The sequence below is a fragment of the Myotis daubentonii genome, chromosome 1, assembly GCF_963259705.1.
Source record: "Myotis daubentonii chromosome 1, mMyoDau2.1, whole genome shotgun sequence".
NCBI lineage: Eukaryota > Metazoa > Chordata > Mammalia > Chiroptera > Vespertilionidae > Myotis > Myotis daubentonii.
In genome coordinates, this window is record NC_081840.1 from 37,638,267 (window position 1) to 37,654,014 (window position 15,748).

Sequence of the window (15,748 nt, forward strand, 5' to 3'; positions counted from 1 at the left end):
AAAGAGTATTGAAAATACTCTCCTAGAGAATACGGGACAGGCGTTTCTTTCATTTCTCTGGTTGTACAATACCGCAAAACATTATTTTCAGCAAAAATCAAATCACCGAAGCTACCAAATGCAATAAGCACACAGACTTCTGTCTTTAACAAAGCTGGTGCTAACTTCATAGAAACACTGCTCATGGGGTTGAGGCAATCGTATTTTTTAAAAAAATTAAATCTTTATTGTTCAGATTATTACAGTTGTTCTTCTTTTTTCCCCCCGTAACTCCCCTCCTCCCAGTTCCCACCCCACCCTCCGCCCTCACTCCCCACCCACTGTCCTCATCCATAGGTGCACGATTTTTGTCCAGTCTCTTCCCGCATCTCCCACACCCCTTTCCCCGCCAAGAATAGTCAGTCCATTCCCTTTCTATGTCCCTGATTCTATTATGATCACCAGATTATTTATTCACTTGATTCTTAGATTCACTTGTTGATAGATGCATGTTTGTTGTTCATAATTTGTATCTTTACCTTTTTCTTCTTCTTCCTCTTCTTAAAGGATACCTTTCAGCATTTCATATAATACTGGTTTGGTGGTGATGAAGTCCTTTAGCTTTTTCTTATCTGTGAAGCTCTTTATCTGACCTTCAGTTCTGAATGATAGCTTTGCTGGATAAAGTAATCTTGGTTGTAAGTTCTTGGTATTCATCACTTTGAATATTTCTTGCCATTCCCTTCTGGCCTGCAAAGTTTCTGTTGAGAAATCTGCTGACAGTCGTATGGGTATTCCCTTGTAGGTAACTGAGTTTCTTTCTCTTGCTGCTTTTAAGATTCTCTCTTTGTCTTTTGCTCTTGGCATTTTAATTATGATGTGTCTTGGTGTGGTCCTCTTTGGATTCCTTTTGTTTGTGGTTCTCTGCACTTCCTGGACCTGTAAGTCTATTTCTTTCACCAGGTGGGGGAAGTTTTCTGTCATTATATCTTCAAATAGGTTTTCAATATCTTGCTCTCTCTCATCTTCTGGCACCCCTATAATTCTGATGTTGGTATGCTTGAAGCTGTCCCAGAGGCTCCTTACACTATCTTCATGTTTTCGGATTCTTTTTTCATTTTGCTTTTCTGGTTGGGTGTTTTTTGCTTCTTCGCATTTCAAATCTTTGCCTTGATTCTTGCGCTCCTCTGGTCTGCTGTTGGGAGTCTGTATAGTATTCGTTATTTCAGTCCGTGTATGCTTAATTTCTAGTTGGTTCTTTATCATAACATCAAGGGTCTCATTAGATTTCTTGAGGATCTCACTACAGTTATCGGCGGCTTCTAGACAGTTCTTAAGAGACCTTAAAAGTGTGGTTCTGAACTCAATATCCTCCATTGACAGTTTTGTCCTGTTTCTTTGTCTCCGCATTTTTTATGCTTTCTTGGTGCACCCCCTAGTGGTCTTTGTGCGCAGTCTTGTAGTTAAGCCTTGATTGTTGTCGGCAATACTGGGGGTGATTTGACCTCCAGGCTAACTGGCTATGAGAGTCTGCTGTGTCTGCAGTGGGAGAGCTTCTGTGCTGGATCTCTAGGGCGGTGCTAATCTAGCGTTTGCCTGAGGCTATCCGGCAAATGGCTCTGAGCAGGGCTTGGGCGGGGCGGGTCCCCGGGGATCTACAGGGTGGGCGGAGTGAGCATTTATGGCTGCTCTCAGTTCCATCCCCAGGGGCTCTGCCTCACAGAGTCCCAGCAACCGCTGCAAACCTCAGAGAGAAAGCTGCCTTCGAGTTCCGACCGAAGCCAGACAGTCCCGCTTCTCCCGTTTGAGTCTGGGTCCCTACAGACTGGCCCGGATCTGGAGCTCAGAGTCTGAAACTCCCTCCCGATTGAAAACAACAACCTCGCCCTCCGCCGCCAGCCCGCTCCGTGCGCACTCCGCACCTGCGTATTTCACTTCAGCACTGCGCCTCCTCTGAGTCTGGGTATGATATTCTCTTTCCTCCTAGTTGTAGAATTTCTACTCAGCCAGCCTTCCTGTGGTTTTGGATGATGTCCGTTCCGTTGTTTAGTTGTTTTTTGAAGTGGTTGTTCGAGGCAGCAATCTCCGGCGTTAACCTATGCCGCCATCTTGGTTTCTCCAGGTTCTGTCGAGGCAATAGTATTTTTGCTTAATGGGGATTTCTGGCTAAGGGCAGACTGGAAGGCTTTTGCTAAACTTTTCTGTAAAATAAGTTTGTTCTAAATCAAAGGATATTTACGTTTTTTCTAACCCCAGTTTAGTGAAAATATATTTTCTTCATTGGAGGTAATCAGTGGGAGGAGGGACTCTCTCAGTCTCTCTCTGAGAAATTAGCTTGTTACTAGTCAGGGTCATCCCAGTCCCTGTAGCATGCTGGCCCCTTTTAGGGGTTGGAATTCTTACTGGTTTCCAGTGAATGGGTGGGGGTTTACTTTTCCTTACAAGCTATCATTCTGCTAAAGTCAGAGCATTGCTGAACTTGGAATTGATTATAAACAACAATATAGGGGTGAACTTGGAATAGAGGTGATGTAAACAATTGTGCAGGGGCTAAAGTGATGGATGACAGGTAGAATTAGAAGGGGCTGTGCTCAAATATAGCATGAGGAGGTTATTGGGCCAGAAATGCAATATATGATAAATCATTCCCCAGTTAGCCTGGAAAAATTACTACGTACAATGCATAGAAAATGCAATTTAATTTAGCCATGTAGTCATGCACATTTTAGATCTAAAAGTCATTTGTGGAGTATAAACAAAGATCAGATTCGGAAAGACGCTATATATATTTGCCATTTAAAACAATGGTAAATGCATATCTCCTTTGCCCCCCAAATTCTACTTTTGAGCATTTATCCTCTACATGTATTTGCACACGTGTGAAAGGGACATTTGTGTAGAAGGTTATTCATTACAGCATTGTCTGAAATAAGAGAGCTCTTGTTTATAAGTCAGCTCTAAACCCAAAGTATGTGCGTTGACCACATATGATTTGGGTTGTGATTTTTAGACTCTTCCACCCAGAGGAATCGGGTTCTGAGCCACTGTCCACGTTTATCTCTTGGGCTCACACAGAGCAGAGTTCTGAGGTTGGGCAGGGCACGTGGTCAGTTCCCGTTGAGAACGCCTCAAGGGCTTGGCTAGCATCTCATTCTAAGAGGACCCTGTGGGCTGGGCTGATTCTCTTAAACGTTAGATTGGAGTAGGGAGGCCTGGGGGAATTTGTTATTTGGTAAAGTCTGTAAGCAGATGAAGTGAGGGATGCAGAACTGTTGTCCATACCCCTTTCCTCTTACTCTTTTCCCTTAGAATTGAAAACCAAAGGCCCAAACTCTACCTCATAAAAGCCACATAAAATATCATGACTCAGAAGGGAGGTTCAGGACTGAGTTCCTGTAATTCTGAACAGACTGTTTATTTTTAAAGCATTTCCATAATTTGTTTTATAGATGTGTAATTGCTCTGATAGACTGCAGTGTACTGAGTTTGGAAAAGATCGTTATTGAAGACCTAGACCTTCTGGTAAGTATTGTGACACAGAGTCCCTCTTCTTAGCTTGTAAGCACATGAAACAAAACCAAATGAAGTATAAGTTTGAAATAAAACCATGGAACACTATTTGTCTCTGACAGTTTTTGTTGTTGTTGTTGTTAATCCTCACTCCAGATATGTTTCCATTGATTCTTAGAGAGAGTGGAAGGGAGGGGGAGAGACACAGAGAAACATCAAAGTAAAAAAGACACATTGATTGGTTGCCTCCCATATGTTTTCTGACCAGGGCCTGGGATCTAGTCTGCAATTGAGGTACATGTCCTTGACCAGAATGAAACCCAGGACCGGAATTGAGCCTGGGACCTTTCAGTACACAGGCTGATGCTCTATCCACTGAGCCAAACCAGCCAGGGCTGTCTCTGACAAATATTTACATAGTCATTATGTCAGCACTGATTATTGAGTTAACTAAAAATTGTGAGGTAACCTCTATTTTGGGAGGCAAGAGTATGAGTTCAGTTCTCACCTATCATGACAATTTGGATAACAGCTAAATTGATCAATCAAGAAGAGCAATTAAGCACAATTTTTAGTTAAGTAACTGCAAGGAGAAATAGGTAAATGACTTTTAAGGAGTTGTCTCCTTAAGTGGGGAGGTGGAGGAGGACTCTTGCTTAAATTAAAAGCTTTCTGTTCTCTATGTGACTTTTGAAAAATTATGTGCCTGTACATACTTTGTTAAAAGTTAAAAATATACCTATATTTTTACCTACAGATATAGGGCCAAGAAAATAAAGGTAAGCATAGTATCTGTAATGATTATTTGAAATATCCTTGAATGTTACAACTAAAGTAATGTTTGGGGGAAACAAAAGTATAAAGGTGAAGTATGAGAATTCTTGGATGAAATTAAAGAATCGTTGCTCTGACCTAACCTTATTTGGCCTGAATTTTTGCATTTTATTTATTTGTGATTCAGAGGTCTTCTAAAATATATTTTTATTGATTTTGGAGAGGAAGGAGAGGGAAAGAGAAATAGAAACATCAATGATGAGAGAGAACCATTGATTGGCTGCCTCCTGCATGCCCCATACTGGGATTGAGTCTGCAACCTGGGCGTGTGCCCTGACGGGGAATTGAACCATGACCTTCTGGTTCATAGGTCGATGCTCAACCACCGAGCCACGCTGGCTGGGCCAGAGGCCTTCTAGAGTTCTAGATGATGGTTAGCAAGCATTTCCTATAAAGGGCTGATGGTAAATATTTTAGGCTTGGCTGGTCACACAGTTGCTGTTGCAACTACAATTGACTCTTGAACAAGCCCAAGGTTAGGGATGCCAACCCTGAGAAGTTGAAAATTTGTGTTTAACTTTTAATTCTTCTAAAACTTAACTGGAGTTGCCCCTTGGTATCTATGGGGGATTGGTTCCAGGAACCCTTGAATACCAAAATCCAAAGATGCTCAAGTCCCTTACGTAAAATGGCCTAGAACCAGGCACCTAGCCAGCCCTCTGCATCTGTGGATTCCCAACCGCAGAGTGAAAACACAGTTTTTCAATCCATAATTGGTTAAATCCATGAATGGGATACAAAAAGCCAACCATATTTATTTTTTAAAAATCCACATATAAATGGATCCCAAACCCATGTGTTCAAGGGTCAACTGTACTCACCTCTGCCATTGTAGTGTGAATGTCGCCATAGACAATATGTAAATGAATGAGTGTGGCTGTGATCCAATGCAGTGTAACTATGGACATTGAAGTTTGAATCTCATATCATTTTTATGTATCATGAAATATTTTTTTCAATCATTAAAAAATGTAAATACCATTCTTAGCAGATGCAGGCTTGGTCACCTGGCAAATGCAGGCTTGGTTTTGGCCAACTGGCAGAGGAGGCGAGGCTGTGGGCACGCCAGGATAATATGCTGTCACATCCTCTGAGAGGTAGCTGGGGATGAGGGGGTAGTGATGATGGGTGGGACCTATGCCTAAAGTGGGACCTTTTCAACAAACATTCGAGGAAAGCATGGGCATGAGAGTTCTGGGCAATGATGAAAAGGTGTTGAGAGACTGGGATACAGAGATGCCATGTGCTGGGTTCCTCAGCAAATGCATGGGTCCGTGCGTCTCCCCCCCATGACTTAGACCTGGGCTAAACCGCTGTACATGCTCCTCGATTCTTTTCTATCAGCTTCAGAGTACAAACTGCTGGGTGATGCTTTTTCCTTCTATGTAGGTGTATGTCTGGTTGGCTTCTTGGCTGATCTTCCTTCCGAAGTAAGCTTCAGCTTTGGGGAGGGTGATCCTGGCATCCTGGCTTACCTTCTTATTGAGCTGGGTGTTCAGTGGCCAAGGAAGGAAAAACATTCAGGACATCACCTGTGGCGAATCAGGGCCCTGCCCCGGAAGGAGGTGTATCCGGGTTGTGTGGAGGGCTGGCTGACGGCATGCAGGGTTCACGGAGGTCCATGGAGGGAACTTGCGACGAATCACTGCAGCTCTGTGCAGACTTTCCGGAGGATCAGGTGGAGTTGGAATCATTCAGCCTATATTCTCTGACCCTGTCTATGTGAAAGAATATTCAGGATTACATCATAGATGGCTACCTTCCTGGGATAGATGAGCTTTCAAATAAATACAGAAATAAAAATAAGGCCAACAAATTCTGTAGGTAAACGAATAAAGCACTTTTATCCAGTCTTGTAATTTAGGATTAAAATGTTCTACTCTCACACAAAACCTGCCATGTCTCATCAAGACTATAAATTATAATTATAAAATTCACCTCCGTCATGACTAAGCTGTTGCTCCTTCTCTCCAGGACAAGATGCGCACAGATCACAAGTTCCTATTCCACACAGTAGGTGGGCGAGAGCAGGGACTATCTCCTGGTCGTTTTCAGCAGGTAATCAATCTGGCATCTTACTGTGCTTATGGTGGAAGTGATAGTAGCTAGTGGGGAGGCCTGCTGTCCTCCATGTGCACACAGAGTGAAGATGAGGCCAAGGCTGGAGCTATCATAAGGGCCCATTGTGTGGACCATTCACTTCTTCATTCATTCAACAAATATTTAATGAATTTCTGCTATGTATCAGGAATGGTTCTAGGCACCTGGGGTAGAGCCTAGAAGAAAACAAATTCCCTACTTTTATGGCAGGTGCATTCTAGTGGAAAGAGAGAAAATACAAACAAATATATGGCATGTTGTAGTGATAAGTGGTAAGGGCAAGGGGAGGGAGAGTGATGGGGAGGTTGCTAATTGGGATAAGTGGTCCAGGAAGATCTTTCTAACTAGGTGGCAATTGAATAGGGCAAAGAGAGGGGCGAGAGCCAAGAGAACACCTGTGGGGAGAGATACCAAGGCAACATGGGTCGCAGGGCCTGAGGCTGGAGCGCATTTGGTATGTTGGAGCAACAGCAAGTGTGTCTGCAGTGCAGGGGGTGCAGGAGGGACAGGTGGGACCTGGGGCTCGACTTTGATTGAGTGAGATAGGAGCCATTGGAGGGTGTTGAGCAGAGAAGTGGCAGGATCTGACTTCAACCCGCTGGTCTGGTTGAGAATGGAGTAAGAGGGAAGCTGGGTGTGGCAGCCAGCTCATGATATTAAGGTAAGAAATGATGGGGGCTTGGACCAGGCTGGTCACAGTGAGGGTGTGAGAAGTGGAGGAATTGTGGATAGATTTTAAGTAGAGCCGACAGGATCTGTTCACAGATGGCATGTGAGGTGTGAGAGAAGGGAAGGTGCCCAGGGGACTCTAAGACTGTGAGCCTGAGCAGCGGGAAGAATGGAGCACCACTGAGGCTCCAGGAAGGATACAGCTGAGGGACGACCCAAGGGCTGGGACACCAATGGCTCCTGGGAGCAAAGATTAAAAATTGGAGTGTATTTATTGGTAAATATGCCTACTTGTTGGTGGGCCTTGGCCCGAATCTGGCTGGTAGATATGTTTGGGGTTTGGTTCTTACAGTATTTGTTAAACAGCTGAATTAGTTGCAGATGTTTAAAACTCACGGCATTTTATATAAAAATCTGTATTTCCTGTTCTTTAGAACAGTGGGAGATCCGGCTGGTTGGTTCAGTGGGCAGTCACACCCCTTCTCTCTGTTGTCTTATGTGCTACTACCCTCCCCTGCCGGTCTCCCCATTTGAAAATCGGAATAACAGTAGCGCCTGCCTCCTGGTTGTTGTTTTTTAAAGGAAAATTAACAGAGATAACTCATGTAAAGCAACTAGAATCGAATAAAAAATGTTCGTTGTTATTGCTGTTTTATCATCATCTGACCACCTGGTCTTGCAGGGCTTGAGTTTGCAGGTCTGAATTGTGGATTTCAGAAAGCCAGAAGATGATCCTAACAAGGGCTGAGAGGCGAGCGAAGCTTCCCTTAATAAATGATGGCACCGGACCAGACAGGCCGAGTGAAGGCCGCACAGCCCCCACACGCTCAGAAAGCTGTGTGCGCCCGGGTGGTACCTATCAGCCCCGCAGATCAGGGCTCGCTTCTCCTCTTCCGCAGAGCTCGGCACAGTGGCCTGCATCACCCGGTGACTCATCTAATAGCCCCACGTGTTTGCCCAGCTTGCGGCACCACAAATTACATTTGCAGCCTCCTTATCAGGCAAGCTAGGAAATTAAACCTAAACGGCTATGGTGTTGCTAAGTAATATGGCTGCGTACACAGACACCCGAGGCGGAGACCATCACAGCCCCATTAAAGCATCGTTTTACTGTGGCTAATCAGGTTTGGAACCTTCAAAGGAAACCCACTGGGTTTTTTATTTTTATTTTTTAAGGTCAGAAAGCGGGGTAACTTGGTTATAACAAGAGGTAGAATTTCCCTTCCTAGATCCTAGGGGGGGGTGTACGTGAGTGCGTGTGCATATGCACGGGCCTGTGATGGAAATAAATCTGCAGTCTCTTGGCCAACAGAAGCAGCCAAGCAGGGAGGGGAGATCTTGCCCTCCTGGACCCTCTGCCTCAGGCCATGGGCGCCTGGTGAACTCCACCTCTGTGTCCAGCACCTGGTGTTGGTTACCTGACTGTTGCTTCACTCTGCCTGGGGATGCTTCTGAGGGATGCGCAGGTCTAGGGAGCCGGGGCGTTTCTGGTGATTTCCCCGCAGGAAAGTTTTTTCTTCAGGGGGCTTTTCTCTTTGCATAACAGGCCCTAGAGCCACCAGGGATGCTTGGGTAGCTGAGCTGGACTCGGAAGTGAACTTCCTTTTCCAGTTTCTCTCCAGTCAGACCATCTGTGTCCACTCAGGGTTTGGCTCCTCATGGACCTGCCAAGTTTAGAGCTCGAGGCACCGCTCCAGGGAGGGAGGCCATAGTGTCTGCAGGCAGGGACTCGGCATGCGGGCGTCACCCAGCGCAGCTCTTCTGTGCCCCCATGCTGGGTGGGTGGTGAAGCAGGTCAATGTGTTTAGCTCCTGTGGTCTGGGGTTGGGGGCATCTGAGGCCCACGTGTCCTCTCTAGCTCCCCTCTCTGAAAGGACTCCCCCCCATCTTTTCTGATCTGGCCTCCTGGGAGTGTATGTGTGTGTGTGTGTGTGTGTGTGTGTGTGTGTGAAGGTGTGTGTGTGTGTGAAATCCCTCACTTTAGTTAGTATCTCTAATGACATCTTTTCCACAATGATGAGGATTATCTCCCAAGCCACAGGCAGGTAGGGTTGGGTCTCATGTCACCTCTGGTTGGTGAGAAGAGTGTGGGACGTAGAGATCACCTGGAGGGGGGTGCCTGGGACACAGTGGAGTGGGTGTGTTTGTCTGTCCAGGAGCCCTAAGCTCCTTCTCTGGTAGCTGGAGAGAATCTGGCCTATCCAGTCCCGATCTTCACTGAACAGAAGAATGTGGAAGAGAATTCCTTCTGTCGCTCCTTGTGTGGTGTGAGACATGGCTGTGCCTAGACGGGCCCAGGATTTCAGCCTGGGGACGTCTCCTGACCACACGTTCCTTAAGTGCATTCTTTCCATTGGGCAGGGCTGCTGAGGCTTAGCCCATCTCCCTGGGGAAGAGCTGTGCTCCACCAGAACCATCTGTGGGCTACCTGGGCTGGCTCTGATGGGTCTGTCTGTGCTTCTCACATCCTCATACACCCCCTCAGCTACGCACCAGGAAACACTTGACCAAGCAGGGGTCAGATTTTAGTTCAGTCTCTTGTTTCAAAAGAGAGTTGAGTTTAGTTATTGACATTGAGTCATGAACCATCCCATGTTGCAGTGCTTTGCAAGCCTTGTGTAGCTGTGAGCTGTGCTTTGTTTCATGTGCGTATACCACGATTCTTGGGTCTTACTGGGTTGTTTTCATATAACTAGTTCTGCTATTGCTTGGAGGCTTACTACGTTAAATCAAGGGCTGTGCGATTACTATCTCCTCTCCCACTGTTTTCACGGAAGGAAGTGCTAGCAATAGTTAAACAGTGCCAATTGCATTTCTCTGAAGGGCCATTGCTTGCTTGGTTGAATATGTGCATTTTCTTGGATGGGTTCCTTTATGACTCCTGTCGGTCCGGCTGCTGAAAGACTTCCCAAGCATGAGTTGGCTCCAAGCTGAGCATCTCCACGGCTTGGCTGACCTTCTTCTGGATGGTTGGTGAGTTGCTAAGCACATATATCTGCACGTTTAGATACTTGACCATTTCCAAGAGCGTCAACCCCAGCTGAATTTCCTGGGCTGGTATAAAGATGGGGGAGGGGAGCAGGAGGCACCCCTCCCGCTGGGGGACTGTGGCAAGATAGTGGAGCAGCCTTGTGTCCTTGTGGCAGTCCCACTTCATTCAGGTTTGTTTCCATCTCTGCCTCTGTGGAATGTCCTGGCTGAGTCTAGGGTCCCTGCCTCTCCGTTCCTTCCTTCCAAGTGAAGGCTGGTCAGACCCCTAGAGATTGTGGGGCACCTTTAGCAGTGATAGCATTTCCCAAAATTCTGATAATAAACTATTGCAGATTCATGGTGGAAAATGCTGAAAATATAGAAAAACACTATACAGAAGGTAAAAATAACTCAGAACTCACTGTTAAATCATAGATAACCACTACTTCTGGAAACATCTATTTCAGGATTTATACACACACATTTATATATGCTTACTAGTATATGTATAAATTAAAAAATAAGATCTTACTATTCTGTAAGTTGCTTTTCTCATTTAACGTGATATTTTAAATATGTTCCTGTATCATTACATTATTCTACATCATCATTTGATTGCCTATCATTCATGAATAGACACTTTCTGCTTTATTTAACCAACTCCTTACCATGTGCCCTTTTGGTTGATTCCAATATTTTCATTTTGCCGTTAAAATCATTGCTGTAGTGAACATCCTTGGGGTTTCCTCTTTATGTCCAAATTTAGCACGTTTTAAAAAGGCGTGGATTGATACTATCCAATGATTCTCCTGAAAGTGTGTACACATTTCTGACCAGCTGTGTATGGATACCACTTACTGCAATTTAAAATATATCTGTCAATTTGATAGGTGAAACATGAGCATCTTGTTAATTTCACTGTTTTGGATGATGGGAGGTTAAACATTCTCCTTGTGGTTAATGAGCCGGCAGGGCTGTCTTGAGCTCCCCTGCTTCCAGGCGATGGCATTTAAGTGTCTTTAGTTATAACTTAAGAAGATGAAATTGGGGCATGCTGCCAGGAGCCGAGGGCAGTTAAAGTAGTTGCTGTTAGCCTTCAGAGCCTAAAGCCAATCTTCCTAAGTCAAGCATGTCAAACTCACAGCCTGTGGGCTGCATATGGACCATAATGAATATTTTTGTGGCCCAGCCAATATAACGGTATGTAAGAAACGTTTTAATAAAAATTTCATAGGTTAATTTTTACAATATCCTGTTATACATAACTAGAGGCCCGGTGCATGAAATTCATGTACTGGAGGGGTGGGGGTCCCTCAGCCCGGCCTGCACCTTCTCACAATCCAGGACCCCTTGGGGGATGTCTGCCTGCCAGCTTAGGCCCAATTCCCTCAGGGATCGGGCCTAAGCTGGCAGTCAGACATCCCTCTCACAGTCGGAGTCTCTCACAGTATGGGACCCCTTGCTCCGTACCTCCTGCCTGCAGCAGAGGCAGGAGAGGCTCCTGCCACTGCTGCTGTGCTCGCCAGCCGTGAGCCTGGCTTCTGGCTGAGTGGCGCTCCCCCTGTGGGAGTGCACTGACCACCAGGGGGCAGCTCCTGTGTTGAGCATCTGCCTCTTGGTGATCAGTGCGCATCATAGCGACCAGTCGTTCCACTGGTCGTTCTGCCACTTGTTCAATTTGCATTTTAAGGTTTTATTATATAGTATTATTAATAACGGACTACAATGTTCACCAATGACTGATTAGTATAATCATGTTGCATTCATTTCCCTTACATGCCTTATGCACAGGTGCACCATTTCTCTCCACTAATACTAGCAGCGAATATTTTAGCAGCCGATTGCCACATCATTAGTCTTGGACTGATTTGTTTGGTGTGCACAACAGGAAATATTTCACTTTCAGAGAACAAGAAAATAGGTTTATTTACATTATGCTTATTAATTGTGCAGTTATTCAGTGTCAGGTAAGTTAATGTTCAAGAAAAAATATTAATTTTTATTAAAATGTTCTATTGTTTTATGTTAACTATTACTCATTTATTTCAGCCCTTTGTATTCAGCATGTCTCTATCAAAATAAACCTACGTTTCTATGAAAATTGAAGCTTTTGGTTTTTTTTGTGGCCCACATAAGCTTAAACCTTGTTTATTTGGCCCGTGTTAGCCTTTGAATTTGACATGCTTGTCCTAAGTGTTTCTTTTCAATCAAGCCTTAGTGCGCCTTCTATTCTGAGGGTATCTCCTCCTCCAGGCCTCCTGCGGGGCAGAGCTGGGCGGAGCATGTTTGGGGCACACGAGGCCGGGGAGGCTTCCTGCAGGCAGGGTGCCCGGCTCACTAGTGGATTGGTTTCCTCCACCTCCCACCTCCCATCTTTGCCCTTTTCCTTCCCCTCCTTGCAGATAATCACGTATGGAATGTCTTTCATTGTGCTTTGTGGTGTCTGTTCCCTTAAATGATGGGGTAACTACAATGTCTGATGCCAGTGTTGACACTCAGTCTGAGGTGGGAGGATTACCTGCCTGGTAGGCAGTTTAGGGCCAGCTGGGTGTGGGTGCCAGCTTTCTGTTCTTCCCAGGGGTGCAGGCCTGCGGGATGAGGTGAGGGGAGAGGTGAGAGGGGAAGCCGGGTCTGGCACGTGGTCATTGTAGGCCTGAGATACACACAGAGACAGACAGGTATCATCTGTAAGACGTTACAGGCAATGTGTTGGGAGCACCAGCAATCCTGGGGGCTGTGGCTGGGCCTTGAGGAGAAGTTGATGATCTGTGCTCCCTTCATGATACAAAAATGACTTATTCCAACTCATTCCTAGAAGGTCCAGAGGTGGATCTGGAAGACAAAATCATGAAGAGTTTTGCCTGTTTCAGTAACACGTTCATGAGGGGAAAGCAATGGCTGTGAGGAGGTCTGAGGGGACGCTGGTCCCTCCCGCAGAGCCACACCTGTGCGGGCTGGGCTGTAACGGCCCCTCCATCACCTCAAACTGGCAGGCGCTCCCAGAAGAGCTGCCGAGGTGTGAAACGGCATCGTTACCTGGAATGTGGGAAAGAGGGTAGAGGTTTTCTGTGTAGTTTCTTGTCCTCAGAATCCAACAAAGTCATAAACAAGCTCAGAGAGACAACTGGCAATAGAATCCAACATGAATGCCTATTGCTTCCAAGGTGCTGGGAACGGAGAGGAATTCAAATTGCATTTTCCACTTTGGGTTTTGACTCTGAAGTAATTTGGTCAAAGCTAACTGTAGTCAGTTGACAAAAGAGGCCCTGCAAGGTAACATCATGCCACCGGGATCAAGACTTTCACTATGACAAAAAAACCCTGCCCAAGGATATGTTTATTGATTTTAGAGAGAGAAGAAGGGAGAAGGAGAGGGGGAGGGGAAGGGGGAGGGGGAGGTGAGAGATACATTGACCAGTTGCCTGTAGCATGAGAGCCAACCGGGCATCGAAACTGCAACCCAGGTTTGTGCCCTGACTGGGAATCGAACCCACGACCTTCTGGTGTACAGGACAACACTCCAGTCAACTGACTCAGCCAGGGCTTTAAACTCTTTTGAGGTGATAATCCTGGATACCCCGTAGGTCTCCAAGAGTTGAGGCTGAGACTATCAGAGCGTCGTGACAGGGATGTCCGTCAGCCCTCCTTGCTGTGAAGGGACTGGGGTCTCTTGGCGCTGAGGGCAGAGGCGAGGCGGGAGGGTGGGTGGCACACACAGTTGGCGGCCACAGGAGAACCGCCTGTTGGAAGAATCTGGAGACATGTATTTGGTTGAACCTCGCGGTGAGCCAGCATTTACTACTCATCACAGCGAAACCGCTTTGTGTTTTTCATAGAGCTGACTTGATCTTCAGAATGCAAACTATTTTCCAGAGGTTACTTGAATTTCAATTTTTTAGTCGATATTTGAACAATTGCTCAGCCTCACAGAAGGGGCAGTTTTATAATAGGTGTGTAGAGGAAGGAAGTGTGTTCCACAAGCCGTGGCAGCCCATGTCGGAGGAGTTGGGCATGAACCCCAGTCCCAGTGTGGGTGCAGTGGGGGCAATGTGGGCTGCGTACCGCAGAGTGAAGATCACAGAGTCAGACCACGGGAGACCCCCTGGAGGCCTCGCTCCCACTCCCCCTTGGAGGCATCCAGGCCCTGTTTTCTGTCCTGGGATCTGTGTGTAACTTAGCGGGCACTTAGACAGGCATGAGCAGAGCAGGAACAATGGGTGGATGCAGAGGGCCGCCAGGGCGGAGAGCCCCAGTGCCTAGCAACAGGCAAACTATGGGCCTTGCAGGCCCACACCCTCAAGCATGAACTTCTGGAAGGTGACATCTGGGCTTCAGCTGCGTTTCAGGTCCAGGCCCAGAGAAGCAGCAACATCAGAAGGAATGACGCCATGGCTGACATCAGGAACAGCTGCATTGACTGATGACCCCCTGGTGCCAACCAATTGGTGGGGCAGCTGGAAAGCTGATGTATATTCTATTGGGATCCTCCCCTGAGACCTCAGGTAAAGGACCTCAGAATGGAGGACCCAGCATGGCTCTCTCTATGGAACACACTAAGCCTTCCCCCATCTCCTTCTTTCCCTTGGGTTCTCTCTCTCTCTCTCTCTCTGTCTCTCTCTCTCTGTCTCTCTCTCTGTCTCTCTCTCTCTCTCTCTCTCTCTCTCTCTCTCTCTCTCTCTCTCTCATTTCTGAAAGGGGTTGATGAAAAAATAACCTTTGAGTTTATGAGATAAGAGGTCAAAGTGGGAAACTTGACCTTGAAAAATTCATTAATCTCTTTACGTTGAAGGCAGCAGAGACATGACTTCTCACATGAAACCCCCCAAGAACTGAAGGAGTGAATGATGTCCTCTAACTCTTGGCCTTGCCAGTTATCAGCTGTGTAACCTTGGGCCAGTTGCTTAACCTCTTTGAGCTTTAGTTTCTTTATTTGTAAAATGGTGTGGGGAGGAACAAACTTCCCTTCTCCCTCAAGGTTTTTCGGGATGTTTGAATAATCAAATAGATATGAGACAGATTAGCAAGGGGAAATCATTACATTTAATACACAAATATGTATGGGAACCCCGCAGACATGAGAGTCAGAGCCCCCTCCCACAGAAGAGGTTCAGAGATAGAGAAGGGGATTGAGGTAGAGAAGACATTCTGAGCTAGGGATGAGGTGATGCCCCTTGGGAGCTTCAAAGGGTCATAGTGTTGGCAGCAGGTACTGGGCCAGGGGACAGTGGAGTCAGACCGGATCTTGGTTCAGCAACCACGATACTTGAGTTCTGGCTCAGAAAGCATTCAGAGACAAGACTCAAACTATAAGAGAAAGTTTATTTAGAAAGTCACAGAGGTAGAAGAAGTGATCAGTAGAAGGAATTGGCTCAAAAAACAAGTTACAGAGGCAAAAGAAGGGTCATGGTCTCCACTAACTGATGGGCACTAGGGAAGCGGGCCATTGGTCAATGCAGCTGGTCAGCTTGTCTGGTTTTACTGCTTTTCTGGGCCTGGAGCTGAAATACATCTGAGGCCTCGATGTATTTGATGTGGGTCATAACCTCATTGTCCTGGGGGCTTAATGCTTCAAGGCTGTTCTCCAGTCCCCTTGTTAGTTCCCCCTCTAAGGTATCTAACCTCATGGCTAGCAACAGGCCAGGGGAGGAATGGTCAGGGGAGGGTCTGAACCACAGGGCCAGCACTC